This window comes from Myotis brandtii, unplaced genomic scaffold (genome assembly GCF_000412655.1).
Source record: "Myotis brandtii unplaced genomic scaffold, ASM41265v1 scaffold191, whole genome shotgun sequence".
Classification (NCBI taxonomy): domain Eukaryota; kingdom Metazoa; phylum Chordata; class Mammalia; order Chiroptera; family Vespertilionidae; genus Myotis; species Myotis brandtii.
The window spans coordinates 6,295,957-6,311,742 of record NW_005357115.1 but is presented as its reverse complement, the minus strand read 5'-3'; positions in this window follow the sequence as shown (position 1 = coordinate 6,311,742).

Genomic DNA, 15,786 nt, shown 5'->3' with positions numbered 1-15,786 from the left:
GGAGTCGTGCTGTTGGAGTACAAGATTGGGGGAATGTTCCCCTGGTAGCTTCTGTAACCTCATGCACCTGGGACCTCTGGCAGCAACTCTATGGGTGGGGACCCAGGCACATGTACCTCAAGACCAGCCTGTCAAGATTTCTCATACCTTAAGGCCCCTATACCCTCAGATGAACCTGATCCTATGCCTCAACAAGTGTCTCAAGCCTTTTGTATTTTAAGACTGGCGTTGAGCCCCATCTCAAGACCAGTGCCTAAGTCCCAATGGAAAAACACACACACAAGTTTTTTAGGTTTTCTATATCTTCATTGATATTTTCATTTTGTTAATATATAATTTTGGTAAATGGTATGTTTATCTTTTAACAAACATTTTTCCATTTGACTTCACATATTTCTTTGACTCTTTAAGTATCTGTAAGTTGATTGTTTTAAGTCTTTGGTATAGTAGATCAGTTATCAAGTCTTTTTCAGGAACAGTTTCTGTAGATTTAATTATTCCTTTGAATGAGTCAAATTTTCCTGTGTTTTTTTTTTTTATTGTATGTCCCATGATTTTTTGTTAAAACCTGGACATTTGGATCTAATAATGTGATAACTCTAGGAATCAGATTATTCCCCTTCCCCAGGGTTTGCTGTTCTTTAATTATTGTTTTTGTTTTGGCTTTTTTATTATTGTAGGCTGATTCTGTGCCATGGATCTGCCTGAGGTGTAAACTTAAGTTCTTCTCAGGTCTTTTCTGAGCCTGTACCTTTTCCTGGGCATGTGTGGTCACTTTCTAACTTTCCCCATATCTACAGTTGCTTTTGAATATCCTAGTCTTAATGTCTGGCTCCAAACAGGGGAAAAGAGAACATTAAAATGGAAGAATGAAAGGACATCAGCCTTTTAAGTTCCTGGAAGTCCCTTCAGCTGGAGGACAGGCAATAACAATGGCCACCCACCTCTTTGTTTGTACCTCTGTGATCAGAAACAGCAGTCAGCTATCAGAAGATACATCACTGATATTTTGAGAAAAGGTTTGCCCACCCTGGTTTCCACAGGCTTCATGCAAGCTGCTCCTAGAATATCTGTGCTCAGCTGCCTGCCATGGAATTGGGGGAGTGGAGGTGGGAGGGATAAGAGGGCCAGCTGCAACAGTGCTAAGAGCTGAACTTGACTGGAATTAATAGCAATTTATTGTTCAAGCCTTTCCTTGGAAGTTGCAGGTCTTCCATAGACTCAGAGTTCCAAAATAGTTACATCAGACAGATTTTGCCAGGGTAATTGTTTTCTGGGTGGGGAGACTGATTCCTGGTGCTTCCTACTTTGCCATATTCTCAAAATCCTCTCTATTTAGTTTATTCTGGTTAAATTTACATGAACATAGCTGGAAAGTTACACCAGTTACACCAGGCTTATTATGAAAATTAGCACCTCTATCCCTGTATCCTCCACTAATTGCTGCTCCCCAGAGGCAACCAGTTTCAATGACTATCGTGGATTCATTTGGTTTGTACACCCACATCTCTCAGTAACATGCTTATACTGCTATTTTTCATTTTTCAGTTCTAGATATTATCTATTGACTTCCCACTATGGAAAATAAGGAGTGAGCTCTCTTTTAACCCCTGGCCCACCCCATCACATACATGCACACTTTTCATTGCTCTGTCCTCCCAATACCGTTATATCATAATTTTTTTTGATCTCTCTATTTACATTTTTTTGTGACTTTGTAAGTCCAGGTCCAGCTGAGACATATAGTAAGCTTGGATGGTTTTATCTTTCCTGCACAGTGTTGTGTTTCGACTGGAATTAATATCTGTTTTATTTTCCCGTTATCTTACTTTTTGATGACCTCCTTAGTAGTTCAATTTCAAACTCTCCCCCGTTTGTGTAAACCTCTCAACGTGTTCAAACACACTAGGCGTTCTATCAGTTTAAGCTTCTCATGGGACAATCTCCTGAATCTTCTGACCTGTTCAAGTCTGTTCTCTTTGCCCTCTGCACTTGGCACATAGCTGTTGTCCTTGGAATTCCTTTCTCCATCATTTTGGGGATTTCCTTCTCTTCCTTGTATTGAATCCTTTGTTTCCTGAATCTTCTGTTTTCCCAACATTTCTGAGAAAGGGTGTGTGGAAGACAGTTTTCTTTAATTTGAATATCTAAAAGTGTCTCTATTCTGCATTAAAACTTGACTGATGGCTTGCCTTGGGTATAAATTTCTATGTTTAAATAGTTTTTTCATCAGAATTTTTTTCCTGGATACTAATCTTTTATTATTTATATGTAATGCAAATTTCTTTTACTATATCATATAATTTTTTCACATAATTTTTTATTTTTAAAATCAAATTTATTGGGGTGGCATTGGTTAATAAGATTATGTAGGTTTCAAGTGTACATTTCTGTTTTTTTAAAAATTTTTATTGTGTTTTCCCAACATTTCTGAGAAAGGGTGTGTGGAAGACAGTTTTCTTTAATTTGAATATCTAAAAGTGTCTCTATTCTGCATTAAAACTTGACTGATGGCTTGCCTTGGGTATAAATTTCTATGTTTAAATAGTTTTTTCATCAGAATTTTTTTCCTGGATACTAATCTTTTATTATTTATATGTAATGCAAATTTCTTTTACTATATCATATAATTTTTTCACATAATTTTTTATTTTTAAAATCAAATTTATTGGGGTGGCATTGGTTAATAAGATTATGTAGGTTTCAAGTGTACATTTCTGTTTTTTTAAAATATATTTTTATTGATTTCAGATAGAAATGGAGAGGGAGATAGAAACATCAGTGATGAGAGAGAATCATTGATCCGCTGCCTCCTGCACACCCCCTACTGGGGATCAAGCCTGCAATCCAGGCATATGCCCTTGACCGAAATCAAACCCAGGACCCTTCAGTCCACAGGCCGACGCTCTCTCCACTGAGCCAAACCAGCGAGGGCCAAGTGTACATTTCTATGATACATGACCTGTATATTGCATAAACACACTGCCTCATTATACTGTCTCACAAACTTGCCTCTAAGAATTATGAAGACATTCGGACTCTAAATGTTTGTATGTGACTTCCCAGAATCTTGTGAGATTTTGTCTTTGATTTTCAGTGTTCTGAAATTTCATGATATGCATCTAAGAAGGTCTATTTTACCCATTTTGCTAGAAATTAAAAGAGCCCTTTAATCTAGAATTGCATAAGTGTCTCATCTAGTGAATTTTTTTCTATTATTTCTTGGTTTGTGCCCCTCCCCAGTGACCCCCATTTCCTAGTATTTATTCTCTCGTGTAGTCCCATTCTTTATTGAAAGGGGTGACTTGTGTGACCATTTGGATGTTGTAGATCAGCGGTTCTCAACGTGGGGTTGCGACCCCTTTGGCGGTCGAACGACCCTTTCACAGGGGTCGCCTAAGACCATCCTGCATATCAGATATTTACATTACGATTCATAACAGTAGCAACATTAGAGTTATGAAAATAATTTTATGGTTGGGTCACAACATGAGGAACTGTATTTAAAGGGCCAGAAGGTTGAGAACCACTGTTGTAGATGATGGATGCTATCCAAAGCTAGTCATAAAACACACTTCCTTGGTCTCTTGGATCACTTGCATGGGGAAAGCCAGCTGTCATCTCAAGAAGACACTAAAGCCACCCTCTGGAGAGGCTCACATGGTGGGGAACTGATACCTTCCACTAACAAAGAGCACAACCTTGACAGTCATATGAGCAAGCCACCTTGGAAGCATATTCTCCAGCTCTAGTCAAGCCTCAAGAAAACTGCAGCCCTGACTCACCTGCAGCTAAACCTCATGAGAAACCCAGAGCCAGACCATTCAGCTAAACCACTCCTGAACTCATGGCCACATACCAGTAAACTATGTAGCACTCATTCATTGGAGAAAACTTTGAAATGTTTCCCTCTACTAAAGATCTGTTATTTTGCTTGCTCAAAATTCCTACTTCTGTTGAAAGAGTATCTTCGCCTCTGGGAAATCATCTGTGGGGTTGGACAGGCTTGCCCCCGCCCCTAACCCCAGCTGAAAAAACGAGTCAGACATGATCAATAAGACTCACCACCAGGATTTCGTTAGACCTATCACATAGCGAGTTATTGCTCAGTACACAGGAAGGGAAAGCCTGGAGCTGCTGATGGCATCTCAGACTGTGGAGGGAGCCTGCTTAAGAGTGAAGTCAACAGAATAAAGCAGAGGCAGCAGGGAAGCAGTATCTAGTTGTCATTGCCGGAGGCTTGAAATACAGCCATTACTAATGTTAATATCACCCCTCGAAGCTCTCAGTTACCTAAACCAATAAATTTCTTTTTGTTAAAAAAGAAAAAAAAGAGGGGAGGTCTGTGTCTTTGCAATGCCACATCTGCTTCTTTCTTGACTCACTTCTTTAGTGTTTCTATCAAAACGGTATGTTTATCTTTTAACAAACATTTTTTCTGCATCGATTGAAATTATTATATGAGTGTTGGTTTGTAATTATTAATATGGTGAATTATATTACTTGATTTTATCTTATTTATCAGTGGTTCTCAACCAGGAACAATTTTGCAGGGCACAACTAGCAATGACTGGAGACATTTTTGCTTGTCACAGCTGGGAGTGGGGGTGCTACTAGTATCTAGTAACCTTAGGCCAATGATGCTGCTAAATATCCTACAATGAACAGGACAGCCCTCCACAACAAAAAATTACCCAGCCCCAAATGTCAATAGTGCCCAGATTGAGAAGCTCTGTGTAAAACCCATCTCATCCGTAACCCATATTTGTTTGACATATTTATTTTGTATATATTTATTTATATGTGCAGGGCTTCCGCATCTGTGTTTCTTGCATGAGATGGGCCCATGATTTTCTTCTTCCAATGATGTGTGTCTTATTTTGATAGCAAGTTTTTATTAATCTCCTAAAATAAGATGGGGAGCATATACTTTTTTTTCGTGTTTTTTACAGGTTGGCATAAGATTGCAGTTATTTATTCCTTTGATATTAGGTAGAACTCACCAGTGACATCCGCAGTTTGGAGTTTCCTCTGTGGAAAAATTTTGAGCTGCGATTCAATTTACTTCATAATCATATGATTGTTTAGGATTTATATTTTTCTTGTGACAATTTATGTAAGTTGTGTTTTCCTGGGAATTTATTTCATATAATTTTCAAATGCATTGACAAACTTTTCTTAATATCACTTTATTGTCTTGATAATATCTGAAGAAAATGTAAAGATATGGCCTTTTAAATTTCTAATGTTTGTTAGGTATGCTTTCTTTCTTTTATTCTTGATTGGTCTAGTTAGAAGTTTATCAACTTTATTAGTCTTTCCAAAGAGCCACTTTTAATTCCCCTCTTTTGATTGTTTATTTTGTTAATTCTTGCTGTGATCTTTACTCTTTCTCCCTTCTCCTTTGTGGGGGGTTATTTTTCTGTTCTTTTTCTAACTTCTTGAGCTGGGTGTTCTATTTCTGTTGTCTATTGTTTCTGTCGGTTTTCACTCTCTGCTTTTTGTGTGGGCCTGATCATTTTTATTAAACTGGTGGACTGTACCTGAAATTATTCTGAGGGGTAGTTTTACATCCAGAATAATGCTATCTTCCTCTACAAAGGATCCTTTCTTGCTTCTGCCAGCTTCATACACGTTTCTTCTGTCTAGGACCATGTTAATCCAAATTAAAGACTTGAAACACCCTAGACCTCCAGATCATAGGAAAGAGGGCTGCAAGTTGGTGCCAGCACTGATTTTTTTCTGGTTTACCCTGAAGACATAGTGCGGAGTGTTTCAACCCGAATGCCTGCTTCTGGTAAGCTCCTGGCTCTGGCTTTTGTCCCAGCTCCGCGAGGCCACTAGGAGTTCAGGTTGGCTGCAGGTCAGCTGTTTACCCAGGTATATGATCTCATGGCAAACATGGCTTAGAGTGAGGTGGCTTAACTTTCCAAGTTCTCCTTGTCTCCCAACAATTCCTCAGCATTTGGCAAGTTCTTTGATGCTTCTAAAATAATTTTTAAAACTATTCTGGTTTTTTGTTTTGTTTTGTTTTGTTTTTAGCTATCTTAGCAGGAGGGAAGGCTGGAGATAGCTTGTCCACCATTATCAGAAGGGAGCTTTCATTATATACCTCTTTATACCTTTCGATTTGTGAGCCTTGTGAATGTCTCATTTGTATAAAAAACTTCTAGAACTAGAGATTGCAACTTCCAGTTTCCGGGTCTACACATAAGAAGTTTGGGAATTGCCACTCAATCCTAATGACAAGTAAAATGCAGAACCACCTGAAACATCAACTCCCCTTGAATCCATAAGAAAGGTGAGGACACGGGGCCAACCAGGAGGGACAGCCGGGTAATGCAGGGAGTCTCAGCTTACTGGAATGGAGACTTTAAATGCCCAGGCTGATTCCTCGGCTTGGGGGTCTGACAGCCTGAATAAGGAGGCTCTATGAATACAAATGAAGGTAGATGGTGGAAGCTGAGCAAGTTGGGGGAAGTTCCCTCAGTGGGTCCTGGGGGGTGTTTGTGGAGGGGGAAGTAAGGGAGGAAGTAGGATTCCCTGGAGGTGCCCAAACTGCCCCCTTCAGGTGTCCGGTCTAGATAAGGTCTAGAGGAGATGGTTTAACCAGCAAGTGGTGTCCTGTCCTCTCATCCTTGCTCAGAAACCACAGGCTCCAAGAATGCTGCTGACTTGGGCTAGGCCCAGAGCAACGGTTTTGGTCAGTTGCATAAACACTAGTCTCAAGGAGCCCCCTCGGCCACGGCTGGGGAAGGAAGGCCCTACCTAAAGGTGAGTGCTGGCCCTCCCCTAGGTCCTGGGGACCCAGGGCCACCGACAGCTGGAGGAGACTGGTTTCCCTTTCTCGGCAGGCAGCTGGGCTCTGCCTTAACCGGTGAAAGACAGCTCAAGGCTTAATGGAGCTCCCTTGCACACTTCCACCCCTCTCCTCTAGGGCGCCTGAATTCCATAGTCAGATGTTTATTCCTCTGGGTTAGGTTTTATGTGCAGCTAAAATACAAGTCCCTTTGGGAGTGGGGGGGAGCACATCAGCCATTATCAGCTGAATATGGACGAGTTTGTCCTACCAATGCAATTACCGACACATAACATCGGAGTGCACAACAACAGAATCCTTACTCAGTAGGAGGAATTGTGCTAGGTCACAGCCCTGGCAAGGAAGAGTGAGCAAACCAGATGGGATGTGCCCTCTGGGAGCATCTCCAGGGGAAGTGGGGAAAAGACAGGAATAGGCTCAGAAACGAGGCACTACCCTGGAGGAAGAAGCCTGGGGAGGGCCCGCAGGCATCTGGGAGCTGCTAGAGCACACAGGAAAGCCAGAGGGTACAGACACAAGGATGGCTCAACCACTGGACCGGTTACAACGCTGGTAGTGGGAGCCCTGGGGATGAGGCATTGTGGACAAGCTTTCCCCAGAGCCTGGGAATGCCTGGGACGGCTTCCCAGAGGCCTTTTAAGGCAACTTGGAAGAGTCTGATGCTTCCAAGGAGGTTGGCTGGGAAATGAAGGGCATAGGCAGGGGGACAGCAAGGACACAGGCATGTCTGTGCAGAGGACCCTGCATTTGGGTGAAGAGGACTGGCCAAGGGGGTGAAGCTGGGAGCCTTTCTTAGCCAAGTTGAGGGTGGGCTCTGGCCACTGTCTGAATTCTCTGTCCACTGTGCTCCCTTCTGCAGCTTCTGAAGCAGCAGGAGAAGCAGGAGGAGGGCAGAAATCATGGTGTCACTGAGCCCTACAAACCTGGGGCACAGCCCTAGCTTGGCCCTCCCTGAGCCCCAGAGGAATATGCCCTGAGGCCTGTAGGGGTAGGGGAAATATTTTTCCTTCTATCCTCCTGGGTTCTTTGGCTGGTCTAAAATTACCTTGACATAAGACATATTAACAGGAGAGAAAAAAATTAATTATGTACGGATGCACAGAAGCTCACAAAGACTCAAAAGGAGGCCAGGCAGTTCAGGCTTATCCATTATCCTGAGCTAAGGAAAGGGAAGGGGTCTGGGGCCTTTGCCAGGAGGAGGCAATTCACAGGAGGGTGAGAAAAGGAAATCTATGAAAAACAAAGTTTGCCCTGCTTTGCAGACAAGTCTTTTAGGTGAAAAAGACTTGTCTCTGATAGTCTCTTCTTAGTACAGAGAGGGAGATGACCTCCAAATGAAGATTCAATTGACACATGTACATTTCCCTTACAAAAGGACAACTCCTACTCTGTTTCTGGAGCTTCTCCTGTGTCCGCACTTTTCCAAAATGATCAGCTCATAATGATCCTGCTGCTTTCAGGCCCCTATCCCTCCCATCGCCCCTCACACGGAACATCGTCTACAAAAGAAATTGGCGTTTGAAGACCCAGTTTATATTAATGGAAAGAGGAGTTTATTCCTGGTATCAATTCAGCTCCAGCCAAGGACCTGGCCTGCTCTGGCAGGATATTTTCTCCTCCTCCCAGAGGTGTCTGGGGACCACAGTGCCTCTCTGGGCAAAATAAAAAGGCAGATTAAAGAATTACAACCTTTAAAAAAACCCAAAAACCTAAAAAAGAAAAGTCCAAGAACAACAGGAAGCTGAACAGGAAGTTCCCATAGCAGATGAAAATATTTGAGAGTCATGCTGAGCAGAGGCTGAGGGCAGAGGGAATTTCAGGGACACACAGCCCTGAGGGTGGTCCCTGCCATCCAGCCCTCTACCACCTCTTCCTTTCACAGGTGCCACGGACCTGCTGGCCAGGCCCTGCCCACTCCTAGGGGCTCTGCAAACCTGTGCTCAAACAGGCACATGCATACACACATATGCACACACACAACTTTTACATGTGCTTGCCCAGACAGGCTGGTACACGCACATACACACATATACGCTTGCCAACTAATAGTTGTGTATGGTGAACCTACATGCACACAGTTGCAGAAAAGGCAAGCACTCAGAGATGCTCTCTGAACAAAACCGTAAAGAAAGCGAAAGTCAGACCGCAAGCCCTTCCTCTCACTTGTTGTATGTGAGCACCTCTTCCCCGGGAACCCAGGCCTCTGATGACGTTTGGCTGCCGTGTCCCCCAGCTCAGCCCACCCCAGCTCACCCTCACCCAGGGCAGCCCTCCTTGGGCAGGATCTAAACCAGGGGTGGGCAAACTTTTTGACTCGAGGGCCACAATGGGTTCTTAAACTGGACCGGAGGGCCGGAACAAAAGCATGGATGGAGTGTTTGTGTGAACTAATATAAATTCAAAGTAAACATCATTACATAAAAGGGTACGGTCTTTTTTTTTTTTTTAGTTTTATTCATTTCAAACAGGCCGGATCCGGCCCGCGGGCCGTAGCTTGCCTACGGCTGATCTAAACTCTGTCTTTCTAGACTTGCAGTTCTCAGGCCTTTTGACCTCAAAACCCTTTTATACTCTTAAAAATTATGAGGACCCCCAAAGAGCTTTTATTTAGGTGGGTTACAGCTAACAATATAGTGGCATTGTTTTCCATTTCTTCAAATCTCTTAAATGTGCAGCTTAATAGAGGACAGCGAGATCCTTACATATGCTTCTGCAGTAACTCTCTTATGATGTGTTTTGGGTAAAGTATAGAAAGAAAATCCAGTATCACAGAGATATGCAATTGGAAAAGAGAGAGACCCCAGGATTCCTTGTGATATGCAGCCTCTGAAATGTCTCCAATGGTCCCCACCTTCTGATCTTCACACCAGGTGTAATCCCCTCCCCTCGGGCGTGGGCTACACCTGGTGAGTCAATTCTAAGGAATACATGTGGCAAAAGGGATGGGGCACCACTTTGAAGATTAAGTTACAAGACTATGGCTTCCATCTTGAGTGGGCTCTCTCTTGCTCTGAGGGAAGTCAACTGCTATGCTGTGAGCTGAACAGCACTGGGGAGAGGTCCCTTGGCAAGAAACTGAAGGAGGCCTCTGGCTAATATCCAGTGAAAAACTGAATCCTGCCAACCACCACGGCAATGAGCATGGAAACAGAAACTCCCCCTCGGCGAGCCGTCAGATGAGACTGCAGCCCCAGCTGACCTCTCGACGGTAGCCTGTGAGAGCCCATGAGGAGAGACTTCCAGCTAAGCCATGCCCACATTCCTGACTTACTGTGAGATACTATGAGGTAATAAATATTTGTTATGTTAAGCTGATAAGTTTTGGAGTAATTTGTTATACAGCAATAGGTTACAAATACACCCCAGGAAAAGGTCTTAAAAACCCCAGGAGTCCTCAGACCTCACTTTAAGAACTGCTACTCTAGACCCATCCATTTTCAGCTGCTCTGTTGGCTTTTTCCAGATAGTATCTGCTCTTCTTTCTGTGTCCTACTCTGTACGGAGAGGGGAGGAGGGCTGGTAAAGGAAGTAGGCCCTGTGCAGGTGGCCAATGACAGATAACATGCAGGTGAGGGGAAGGGCAATGCCTGCACATGGAGTTGCTACTCCCTGACCATGGACTTGCAGGCAGTGTGTACTTAATACAGGATTCACGTATTAATTAAGCTAACAATGGCAGGATGGGGTAAGGTTTCAGGTGGTGGTCTGTTCCCTCCAAAGCCAATCCACACTCTACCCACCCCCATCCTGGTGCTCTTTGGAATCAAATTATAACCTTGCAGCTCTTGTGCTGGGCCTTGGGCGGCCTTAATCACAAACCACTCCATTTCCTCTACCTATGGAGCCAACACATACACTGCTGGAATCCAACTTTGTCTTCCCCTCAGTGAAAAGTCTTACATCTGAATTATCACATATTCACCTAGGCCTAAAGTTCCTGAGTGGCTGGTGCCACAGCTCTCTTTACAAGTGGAGAAACTAAGGCAGGTAGAAGCATCAGTGGTATCCAGTCAGGGCCCCACCATCTGTGGTGGAACCAGGAAACCAAGGTTCAAATGAAAGAGGGATTCCTTGAACCCTCATCGACCACACAGAAGTGAAAATGCTTGATCACTTACATCCTCATAAGCTTGGCTTTCCTACTCCCAAGAGTAACATCAATCCTGACTGACACCTCACACCCTAGTCCACTTCAAGCTTCCACCAATGGTATGTGCCATTGAGGATCAGAACCTCAGAGACCACCTGGGCACATGGCCCCACTGCAGAGGAACGCAAGTTAGAGGTTTCACACAGGACTCCTGTTCCCCTTCTCCCCTCCATCCCACTTATAATCCAATTAGAGCTTCATGTGTCTACCTCCTCTCCAAGGCTGTGGTGGGCTTATAGCACTTGGCACTCCGTAGAAGCTCAATAAGTGATTATGAATGAATGAGGATGCTGGCAAGCATTTGTGTTTGGTCTGTGCCCAGGGTTAGAAAGCTACGCTGTGGTTAGTATTGAAGGTTAGTTTCTGACAAGGTCAAGGTTACAGGGTCAGCCTGTAGCAGGATGGGGAAGTCAACCATAGGAAGGGGCTCAGAAGTCAGGCTTTGTTGGGGGTCAGCCAATCTCTGATGGGATTAGAGGTCAATCTGGTTGGGATGGGAGGTCAGCCATTGGTTGGGGTGGTCTGTATTGCTCCTTGCAAAGCTGCTCCTTCACACAGCACCCCTGGCTTCCCTCCTGGTCCAGAATGCCTGGTATCCCAGAAGAATCAGGTCCAGCTCAAGGGGCAGAGGAGCTCATGTGCAGCACCAAGAATCACACTGGAGGGACAGGGTAACCTTGTCTCCAGAGCTGTCCTCAGCAGCTGGCCTGGGACACAGGCCCTGTGTGAAAGGAGCAGCAACTAAAAGGACTTTAGACCCTTGGAGGCATTTCCTGTTTTCCAGTGAGTTGAAAACCCGGCTTCCTGCTTAGAATAGTCCATAGGGATGGTTTCTTTTTTTGGTGGTGGGAGGAGTATCTGAGGGTGGAGGATACAGGCTTTGCTGGGCTTGTGGACCAGCTCTCAGGGCTGTGCTAGGAGGTGGCATGGGAAAAAGGGTGGGACAGGGGAGAGGGAACCCCCAGAGGCTCTGCCCTGTTTCCTGGCTGTGCTTTAGTATTCACATTGAAAGCCTTTAGAAAGAGCAACACACGCCCAATTCCATCAAACAATCATGGAAAGAGAAACAATCACAAAAAGAGCAGGCTCTCTTCCCAGGAGCCGTGTGGGAAGAGCCCCATCTTTAGTGCCAACCAGAAGCAGGTTCAAATCGTAGGCGTGTGTCCCTGGGGCTGACCCTGTGGCTTGGACGATTTTCTGACCTCACAGAGCCTCAGAGGCCTCATTTCTCAAATGGGAAGCCTAATTACCACTTCCCAGGTGTAATAGTGCCCTGCGGCCCATGGCAATCACCTTGGAATCAGTTTCCTTCCCTCCAACTGAGCAGGGGTGGGGGCACAGGGAAGGGGTACCTGGGGGGAGGTCGGGAGGGGACAGAGAGAGGCGCACCTGTTCCCACAGCAATCTAATCAGCTCCACTTCTGCCAAAATAACCTGCCAGCAGCTGCTGCTGTCCCCTCACCAGACCCTCATCCCCTCAACTCTTGGCTCTTTATTGCCTCATTGGATGGTAATTTGGTGATAAGGGAAGACTTTCCTCTTCCCCTGCCAGGGATCACCCAGGAGCGCCCCTCCCCAAAACATCCACAGAAGATGCAGATTACACCCATGCACTGCTGGGATGGGTGGAGTTTGAAGCAGGCCAATTTAAGGAAGGACCACAGTGTTTAAGGAGGTATTGACAAGGGACCAGGTCCCCTGATCCTACCCAATGGTAGGGCTGAGATCTGGAGGAGGAGCTGGCCTTGGTTAACGTATGTATGTGTGTGGGGGGGAGGGAGATTTGAAGGAGGGTCGGGAGGTGCCATCCAGTCCAGCCCTTATTCTAACTTCATCTGCTGAGCTGAAATCTCTGGAGGCACAGCAGCTGACTCACATGGCCCCAGCAGGCCGCAGCTCACCTGCATAGTGGGCAGCCTCACACTGGCTCCTACTGGCTCCCCTCTCCTAGTCTTTCTCTTCCCTTAGAAGTCTCTCCTCCCTCATTCTCTCCTCCTACTCCCTAAATTCAAACCTGGCCTTCAGGTTGTTAGGAAGGTGTTTTTGTCAAGGGTTGGGGCTAGAACATATTTAACAATAGTTTGATTTATAACTTAAAAAATATTTAGCCCTATGGTCTGGACCTCCATTTGTACTCTTGCATCAAATATTAGGGGTGGCCTGGATCTTCTAACACAGCATATGAGTCACTTAATGGTCATATTTACTCTTATTATTTGTCAACATCCCTCCCCCGAGTAAGTGCTGTTACGGCACAGATTTTTGTCAGATTTGTTTATGGATGTCCATATGAATGGCTGGCACATAGTAGGAACTCTATGAACATCTGTGGAATAAATTTGTGGAATAAATGAGAGAATGAATAGTTTTGTGTTCTCTTTCTGTCCTTTCCGGACCTGAATTGTCATTGGGTCTGAGCATTGGAACAATTTCATTTTCTTATCCATAGAGTGGGTGTCAGAATACAACACTTCCATGGGGTTGGAAGGACTAAATACCTTCTATAATTTCTGAACCTCCATTTCCTCACCTATAAAATGGGATTCTACCTACTTCATGTGATTTTTGTGAGGTTTAAAAAATGACCTATGTGAAGTGCTTAGTACAATGTCTGGAATAAGGAAGATAATAAATGTGAAATGATTAACAACCTAATGAAGGAAGCATGGATGGGATTCCTTGATGGTGCCCAGGAGGGGGCCTTTGCAGAGCCTCTCTAAGCAGCCAATGGAGCTGCCAGCTCCAGTGAGCAGAGGCCTGAGAGGGGTGTGGCTGGTAATTGTTGACCTGTTGGGTTGAAGACTGAGGCTGGCTTGATCTCAACCCTCAGGCAGCATCTACCTGACCCACTGGGTAAGAGCAGGAAGTGAAATGAGCTTCCCCCTCCCCTCCACACACACACAGGGTGCCTTTATCGAAGGTCTGTGCTGGGCTCTCTTAGAGACACCATCAAACCACTTTGAAGGATTGACATGACCTTGACAATCTCATGTTGAGAAATGATAGTGAAGGCCACTGCAGCCCTGCTCTGGGACTTGGGACCCAAACCCCTCAGCCCTGCCACAGCATGTGTAGCTGAGAAGGCCCTTCTCTGCCCTTTGTCTGCCCATATTCACCTCATCCTTCAGTCCCCTCTCACTGATAACTCCTCCAGGAAGACTGCCAGGATAGCACAAACCTAATCCCCCTTGACTTCCCTGGCATCATCTGCAGGGCTACCTTTGCATTCTCTTGCCTGTCTTATACTGGTGTTTTGCATCGAACCTGACTCATATCCTGCTGGTTTTAAGTGCCCTGAGGACCTGGAGCTGGTCTTTGCTGCTTGTGCTTCCTTTCTGCCTCACAGAGGGGCCTTCACTGGTGGGATGAGGGTGTCAGGTGACCAAGCACCTCTTCCCCGTGATTCAGGCTATGATTTCATCCAGGGATGAGAAATAACAGCAACAGTACTAGACCCTGCTGTGGAAGCTTCATCGCACTGAGATTGCACAACGGGCCTTGGAAGCAGTAGCTCTTATTACCACCATTTTCCAAGTGTGGCAACAGGTTGAGCAAGGTGCAGTGACCTGCCCACGGTGAAGGAGCGGAAGCCAAGCCTCGCCTGCTGCGGACTCTCCAAGCCAAGTTTGTGGCTTCTCTTTGGTAGATCTCAGTGGCTGTGAGAGGGGAGACTTGGCTACTCCCTAACCACCTCACCAACCACATTCTGCTACATACACAGACGTTGCATTAACAAGCAGGCACAGAAAAGGCTGTGGGCAATTCTGGAAGGTCCACGACGTTCCCACTGTAGTCGGTTTGGTGTTTATGACAGTGCCTCACAGGAAAGGTCCTCAAGGCAAATGCCACCCTGTTCCAGCCACAGGATCAGGCTGTTTGTGGGAGTCAGGCAACCAAGATGCCCCCAAGACAGCAAAGAGACAGGCAGTTTGCAGATCCGGCCTAGGGTGCCACCCCCAAGGTTTTTTCGAGTAATTTTTTATTGACAAGTGCACAGATCCTAAGGGTACAGCTCAATGAACAATCACAAAGTGAACATACCTTTTTGCCAGGTCCCAGCTCAGAAAACCAAACCAGCACCCCAGAAGCTCTTTGGTGCCCATGCCTAGTCACCACCTCTCCACCTCCAAAAGGGCAACCACTGGCCTATTTCAGGCAGCATAGACGGCCTGTTTTTACACTTGATGTAACTGGAATTAGTCTGTTCCCCACTGTGCCTGGATTCTTAAACTCATCATCACATTGTGAGATTCACCTGTTGTTGTGTGTAACGAAATCATTCATTCTCACTGCAACATGGGCTCTCTTGCAGAAAGAGTCCACATTTGCCTATTCTGCCGCTGATGGAATTTTCGGCTGAGTCCAGGGTCTGCACATTTGACTATAGTAGACACTGTCCAAGTTTTTCAAAGTGGTTGCACCATTTTATAAAATAACAGCAACAGTACTAGACGCTGCTGTGGAAGCTTCATGGCACTGAGATTGCACAACAGGCCTTGGAAGCAGTAGCTCTTATTACCACTAGAAACACTAGAAGTTCTGATGGCTCCAAACTTGCTATGTCTGCCTTTTTTATGGAGTCATTCTGGTGGCTGTGATGTGGTAATGAGGTTTGATTTAAATTTTCATTTCCCTGATTAGTAGGGAAGTTGAAGTTCTCATAGCCTGTGTGTTTTTAAATGTGATTAAGAGATCTTTGCCAATCTACTCATCTCAAACACCATTCCTATCACCTTTCTGACTTCCTTTATGCTAATGAACATGCCATGCCACTTTCCCTGAGGAACTCCTTTCCTAAAATTATTTATGCTAATAA